A 7,345-nucleotide genomic window follows, 5' to 3' on the forward strand; every position below is an offset into this window, starting at 1 on the left:
CGGGCTAGCTAGTTGTTGAATGTGGAGTATTTGTGTAAGTGTGTGTGTTTGTAAGACTTCATTTATCCATGTGTGTGAGACTATATATTTATGTATGTGTGTGAGACTATATATTTATGTATGTGTGTGAGACTACCCTTTGCAACATCCAGATGAACCTATTGCAACATCTACTCTATTACTACTAAAACAGTTGTAACACACAAACACTTGACATAGGCACTTATTAGTACTGCAACATGTTCGGACTACTATTGAAACACTTGAAACAAGCACTTCACACTTTATGAAATGAAGAAATGACCGAAATATAAGTTGGAGATCTTGACGAGTTATACAACTTTTATATTCATCACCTTTATAGCTGAAATTATTTAGTGGTTGAAAATCAGGTTTGAAGTTGTCATTTTCTAAAATTCAAAATTTGAATTGTCCAAAATTAGTGACAAAGATAGATGACCAGACTAAAATGATAGAGCATGATTTTAGAAAATTTTAGAAAAAAAACTATCACATTTGGAGTTAGTAAGAGGAAGAAAAACTAGTTACAAGTTTCAGCCACAGTCATGCCCTATCAAGTTACTGTGTTGATTTGGTCATTCTTTTCATTTGACAATGTTTGAGCAATTTAAATTTTCAAGTTTTAAAAATTGACACGTTCTAACGATTTTGAAACACCAAATGATTTCAGCTGAAAAAGTGATGAATACCAAAGTTGTTTAACTCATCAAGATCTACAACTTTTATTTTGGTCATTTCTTCATGTGATAAAGTGATAGTAAACATTGTTCACAAATCAACATGTCTCTCGTATAGTTCATGAAACTATGAGTGATATGTGAATTTATGAACAATATTTACTAATACTTTGTCAAATGAAGAAGTGACCAAAATAAAAGTTGTAGATAGTGATGAGTTCAACAACTTTTATGTTTACGACTTTTATAGTTGAAATCATTTAAGGTCTCAAAATCTTGTTTGAAGTTGCCATTTATTGAAATTCAAAATTTGAACTATTCAAATTTTATCAAATGAAAAGATGACCAAAATAAAAGTTGTAGATAGTGAAGTGTTCAACAACTTTTATGTCCATGACTTTCTTATTTGAAACCATTTAAGGTTTCAAAATCTTATTTGAAGTTGACATTTATTAAAATTCAAAATTTGAACTGTTCAAATTTGGTCAAATGAAAATATGACCAAAATATAAGTTGTACATCTTGATAAGTTCTACAACTTTGGTATTCATGAGTTTTTCAGCTGAAATCATCTAGTTTTTCAAAATCTTGTTTGAAGTTCATCACATGAAAAGATGACTAAAATAAAAGTTATACATCTTGATGAGTTGTACAACTTTTATATTCATGACTTTTTCAGTTAAAATCATATACTCTTTCAAAATATTGTTTTAAGTTGTAATTGTTTGAATTTCAAATTTTGAGTCGTTCAAACAAAGTCACGTGACAAGATGACCAAAATAAAAGTTGTACATGTTGATGAGTTATACAACTTTTATGTTTACAACATTTTTATTTTAGATCATTTAATGTCCTAAAATTGTAGTCAAAGTTTTAAAATTCAAATTTTCAATTTTTGAATTTTTTTGTTTTATATATTGTTTTGAATATTAGCAAATTGTTTTTATATATCTTTGTGCATATATAGAATAATAAAAAATATTATATACTTTTACTTTGTGTTTTTGTGATATAAAAAATACTGAATTAATAATGTAATAAAATAGAATATATTTGTAGGGGCGGCTAGATCAGGAACCGCCCCTACAAATCATCCTGGGTATATAAGCATGGGCGCTCGGGGGCCGAAATTTCATAAGTGTTGGGCGAATTCTTCTTACCGACGCCGTCAGGCTGCCTAACTTTTTGCCCGCCGCCCCCACCGTCTCCCAGACCTCTCCCGACGTCGGCGCCCCTTCTCCGCACCCCCGGGCCATAGCTCGACATCCCTGGGCGGGAGCTCAGATCCGGTGAGCGGGTGCTGAGATCTGGCGGCAGATGCCCGGATCTGACGGCGGGTGCTCAGATGCAGCGAGCGGCTCAGGCGACGCATAGATCCTGCGAGCAGCAGTGGCGGCGACCCACGGATGGGCTCGACGGGCGCGTGGATGGGCTCTGTGGGCTTATCCACATGTTTTCCTTTTTTTTGTTTTTTTTTTCTGATTGATTAACGCAGATGGGCATTGTGTCCTTCGTAAATCTGCTTTAACACAGATGGGCATTGTGCATGCCTCCGAAACCAGTTTTGCCCATCTCGGAAAGGATACCTGTTGTAGTGTATGGTCTACCACTCTCTTCTGTGCTAGCACACGTTCAGTAGGGTGTTCAAACATGGTACAGGTCCGAATCCAAAACATATTTGAACATACGATACGATCATTGGTAAATCTATAAGCCACTCATATCCATGCGATTTAGAATAACATGCATTTAGGCACAACATAGATTACAATTTCAAGATGTATTAGAACAGATGACACGACTATATCGCATAAATTTTTGAGTTGTGTAAGTCGCCTAGTTGACGTTGCAGCAATTTGGACATCATTTATTTGCAACGCATGTTCATATGTGCTAGTAACAACATACAGACCCAAGATCTCTACTGCTGCGCTCTTAGGGCACTTCCAATGGAGTATTAATTGTAGTTTCTATCCCTTTTAAAGAACTTGCCAGCTAAGTAAAATGCTGATATGCATGGTAGGCTAATTAATGAGAAAAGAGAGGAAAAATTTGAGGAAACGATTTCTCAACAGCGAAACCACATCTACGCTCAACCCGAGATAGCAAGAAACGACGATTTCACCGATGGGAAGAAACCAGCGGTTTCCAGGTGGGGCCCGCGATGGGACGTTGCCGGGGATCAGACCGTGCGTTCCTGCCTGCGCTCGCAGGTCGGCCCTCGCGCTCGTCAGCCCGCACCGCTGCGCTCGCTTCCGGTCGCCGCGCTCACCGGCCGGCTGTCGTGCTAGTTCGCCCATACCGCTGCGCTCGTTTGCCGGTCGCCGCACTTGCTCACCCGCACTGGCTGTGCTCGCCTTCCGTTCGTCGCCTTCCGCTCAGGCTACGCTCGACGTTGCTGTCCTGCTGAGGCTGGGCTCCATAACGACGATGGGCACGAGCACACGGTCCTCCATGGCCACATGGAGGCCGGCCAAGGCTCCTCTGCGCTCGTCGTGCGCGTAGGCCGTAGTCGCCGCTGCCCAGGCCACTCGCCGTCGGCCTTGGAGGCGCTCGACGGCTGCTCTTCGGCCGAGGCTAGGCTCCACGACGTTGACGGGGGCAAGCACGCGACCCTGGATGTCGAGGTGGAGGCCGGCCGAGGCTCCTCCGTGGTCGTGTCCGTGCAGGCTGAGCATGAGCTCACGGCTGGTGCTAGGAGGAAGATGATGCGACTTAGGAGAGAGAAACAAAAAAAAGAGGCAATATTTATTAGGGAAAGAAACCTCCATTATGTGCCGAAGTTTCTATAGATGATTTATCGTTGATGTGGCACTATGGATAGCGTGTGTATATTCAACCATTGGGATTGCCCTTACAAAGTATTCACTACCGGAAACTAGGTGTTTGCCGAGTGCAAGAATGTTTACAGAGTGCATTATATCAGGCACTACTGAGGGCTTTATAAAAAAACACTCGGTAAAATAATTACACCTAGAAAAAAAAGGCAAAAAACACTCGGCAAAGTTTGGCACTCGGTAAACAAAAATAACACTCGGCAAAAGGTAGGCACTCGGTAAAGAACCGCCATGTGGACAACCGTTAGTTCGTGTGCTGTCCGTTAGTACATTTGCTGAGTGTCCGTCAGTGGAAACACTCGGCAAACAAATACACTCGGCAAACAAATACGTTTGCCGAGTATATTTGTTTGGCACTCGGCAAAGAAACAAGTTTTTTTTCTCTTCTGACCTTGAAACTTTTTCTGCTCTCCACATACAACGTGTGGTACTTGTTGTTAAGATTTGGTATATTTAATTAATTTATTGTATTTCAAGGAATTTTTTGGTATAAGTCAAATTTGAACTGCAAGTGATTCAAATAATAGAATAAAATGAGTAGAAAAATGATATTCATGTTATTAAGTTCATGAGGCCTTACCTGGGAAATGCAAAGAAATTTCGAACATCTTGTTCAGGAAACACGACCACGAACGTGTGGCCGAATGGTTTTTAAATTCTAAAAAAAAGCAAACGAAGTCTGAAAATCATGAGATATGTCATGATGTGATGATATCATACGTGGAGGCTGTGGTAAAAAATTGAGAAGGTTTCGTATAATTTGTCACCTGCGATGTTTATAAACCGAAGCATCTCAGAAGAAGAATCGTAGTGTTGAGAAGGATTCGGTAAGATTTGTAGTCAAAGTGACGGTAGAATTGGGGTTTGGCTTCAAAACTTTTTGTATAGACAATAGAGAACATAGATTGTTTCATGTGAAATTTTGGTAATTTTTTGGATCCGTTTGATAATTTTAATTTATTAAGTGCAATTATAGAATTTTAATTGATATAAATTAAATTTGAGCTATAACTACATAATATTCCTAGAAAAATCAAATATATATTGTTGAGTCAATTTGACAAAGTATTTTCAATGTACATCGGAACAACTTGAGAAAAATAGGTCCCGGAAAGGAAGAAAAATGAAAAAAATAGATTTACTGAGTGCCCATTATGAGGCACTCCCCCGTGCACCGCCCCCCTCGCCGCCCCGTGCGCCCTTCCCTCGGCGGTTGCCGGCCCCCTGCCCCGACCAGTACTCCCACTCTCTCCCAGATTCAAACACGAAGCACGAGTTCCAGCCCGGCGATACGCCCATGGCCGGACTCTACACTGTTCCAGATGAACGCTCTCCAGGTTATTTCTATTTTATTCATCGTTCATTGATTTTTACATACTTTTGCATTGTATTGTAACGTTGGGATAAAATATTCTAGGCTCAGCTGGAACAAGAAACGAGGCGCCGGGAGGAGCTAGAGGCGAAGATGGAGGCAGAGCGGCAGAGGATGCAGGCAGAGCGGCTACAGATGTTTGAATATATGAGGGGTGTTTACGCTGCAATCGGTCAACCTCCGCCACCAATGCCAGTCCCTCCTCAACCTGCTCCAAATACTGGTTCAGGAACTGTGAGTCACTTCACAATCTTGTAATCACCGTTTCTAGTTTATGCAGAATTAATCTTACAAAGATGCCCAGACACTAGAAATTAGAAATAAACTAAAAACTAGAAATAAATTAGAAACTAGAAACTAGAATGATTTATAGTTTACAAACTAGAAATAAACTAGAAACTAGAATGATTTATCTCTTTTTCTTTGTGCAGAATCAATCAGTGGCATCATATGAGCCTCATGACCCAGCGTGGTCACAGTGGACACCGTGGCCTCCTTAGTGACTACTTGTGATTTTATTTGCATTTGCATTTGTGGATTACTTGTGCCTACTCAGTGGGCACCATTGCACTCAGTGAATTTTATTTGGATTTGTGGTTGTGAATGAACCTGCTTGTGACTGTGAAGTTTATTTGCCTTTATGTGTTGTCGATATATCTATATAAACTGCCTGTGATGCTTATTGTGAACTATGTGTGATGCCTGTAATGTTTATTTGAGTGGGGTACGTTATACGTGACCGAACCATAAAAACTGGAAATACATGGTCGCTTTTGCCGAGTGTTACACTCGACAAAGAGGCTTTTTGCCGAGTGCCAAGGTAAAAACACTCGGCAAAGAGGACACGTGGCCAAAATTTGTACATTCTGGGCCAGTCTTTACCGAGTGTCCGTGATTTGACACTCGGCAAGGCAGCCATGTTTGCCGAGTATCCGGGATTTGACACTCGACAAATCAGCCATGTTTGCCGAGTGTCAGTGCCTAGACACTCGGCAAACCAGGGCATATTTGCCGAGTGTCAGGGCTTGGGCACTCGGCAATCATGGCTGCTTTGCTGAGTGTCAAATCCCGGACACTCGACAAACGCGCCATAACCGTCTCTACGCCGTCATGTTACTTTTTTTTGCTGAGCGCCGGCCCGATAAAAAACACTCAGCAAAGAGACGTTTGCCGGCACTGTATATGCCGTGTGCTGTTTGGCAAGTGTTAGACTCAGCAAATCCTTTGCTGAGTGTTTTTTGAGCTTAGGCACACGGCAATGCTACTGTTTTCGGTAGTGATTTCTCTATCTTTTCAAGGGATGTTTCAATGTAAAAGTTAATTAAAAAAATCAATGCTAATTAATTATTCATTAATTGGGTTGGTCGGGCTACACTATTAGTATAAAAATGTAAACTAAATGTCTGCATTCATTTTTCACTTCAATTTGATTTTTATTTAATTGGATTCCTTGGTCCATGCATGCAGAAATTAATTGAAAACAGAATATTTGTATTAATTCCATTTTAATTTCATGATCGTTTTATTGGCTGCCTGTTATACTAAAATAAATGTAATTAACACCTGATTCTAAGGGCAGTCCCAATGGTGTATTGATGATGGTTTCTATCCTCATTAAATGACTTATCACGTAGGCAAAACACTGACATGGCAACGTAATAAATGAAGAAAGAGAGCAAAAATCATAGAAATGGTTTCCTCATGAAGAAATCAGGTCTTCTCTTGACCCAATGCACCAAGAAACCATGAAATCGCCATTGAGGAGAAACCACCGGTTTCTAGCGGGCTCGTGCCGCACTCCCATTGGAGGAAGAATATAGAGTTAGGAGAGAGAAAGAGAAAATAATTATTACTCATAGAAACCATGGGTTGAAAAACAGTATATTTTTGGTGCGGTATCCTATGTTATAGAAACTACTAGTTTTTTTTTTTTGAACTGCCCTAACGGTGTCGGATGGAGGGACTATATAAATTGGAGGGATACGCAGTTGCCTAGTCGATAGATTACACTTGTGCTTATACTACCAAATCCACAAGGTAAGACAAAAAAAACATAGCAGTCATGTGCCACCGCGAGGAGCTTGTCCTCGTCGCCATTGTCCTCATGGCTGCTTCCATCCTGCATGCCGTCTCCGCCACAGCTACCACCTCGGCCAACTGACCGGGGACGATGCGGCCAAAACAGCCTATGATGTCCTTGAGCAGAACAACTTGCCAAGGGGACTTCTACCACTCGGTGTGAAGTCTTACGTGCTCCACCCTGGTGGCGGTTTTGAGGTGACGCTTCCCGGCCAGTGCAACTTCTTTGTCACTGTCGCCGGAAAGCAATTCAAGTTTCGGTACGGGAGCAGCGTCAGCGGGATCATCACATCTGGGTCCATTAGCCGTGTATCTGGCGTGAGGATTCAGGTGGAGTTCGCATGGCTCGGGTTGAACCA

Source organism: Miscanthus floridulus, chromosome 11, assembly GCF_019320115.1.
Source record: "Miscanthus floridulus cultivar M001 chromosome 11, ASM1932011v1, whole genome shotgun sequence".
Classification (NCBI taxonomy): domain Eukaryota; kingdom Viridiplantae; phylum Streptophyta; class Magnoliopsida; order Poales; family Poaceae; genus Miscanthus; species Miscanthus floridulus.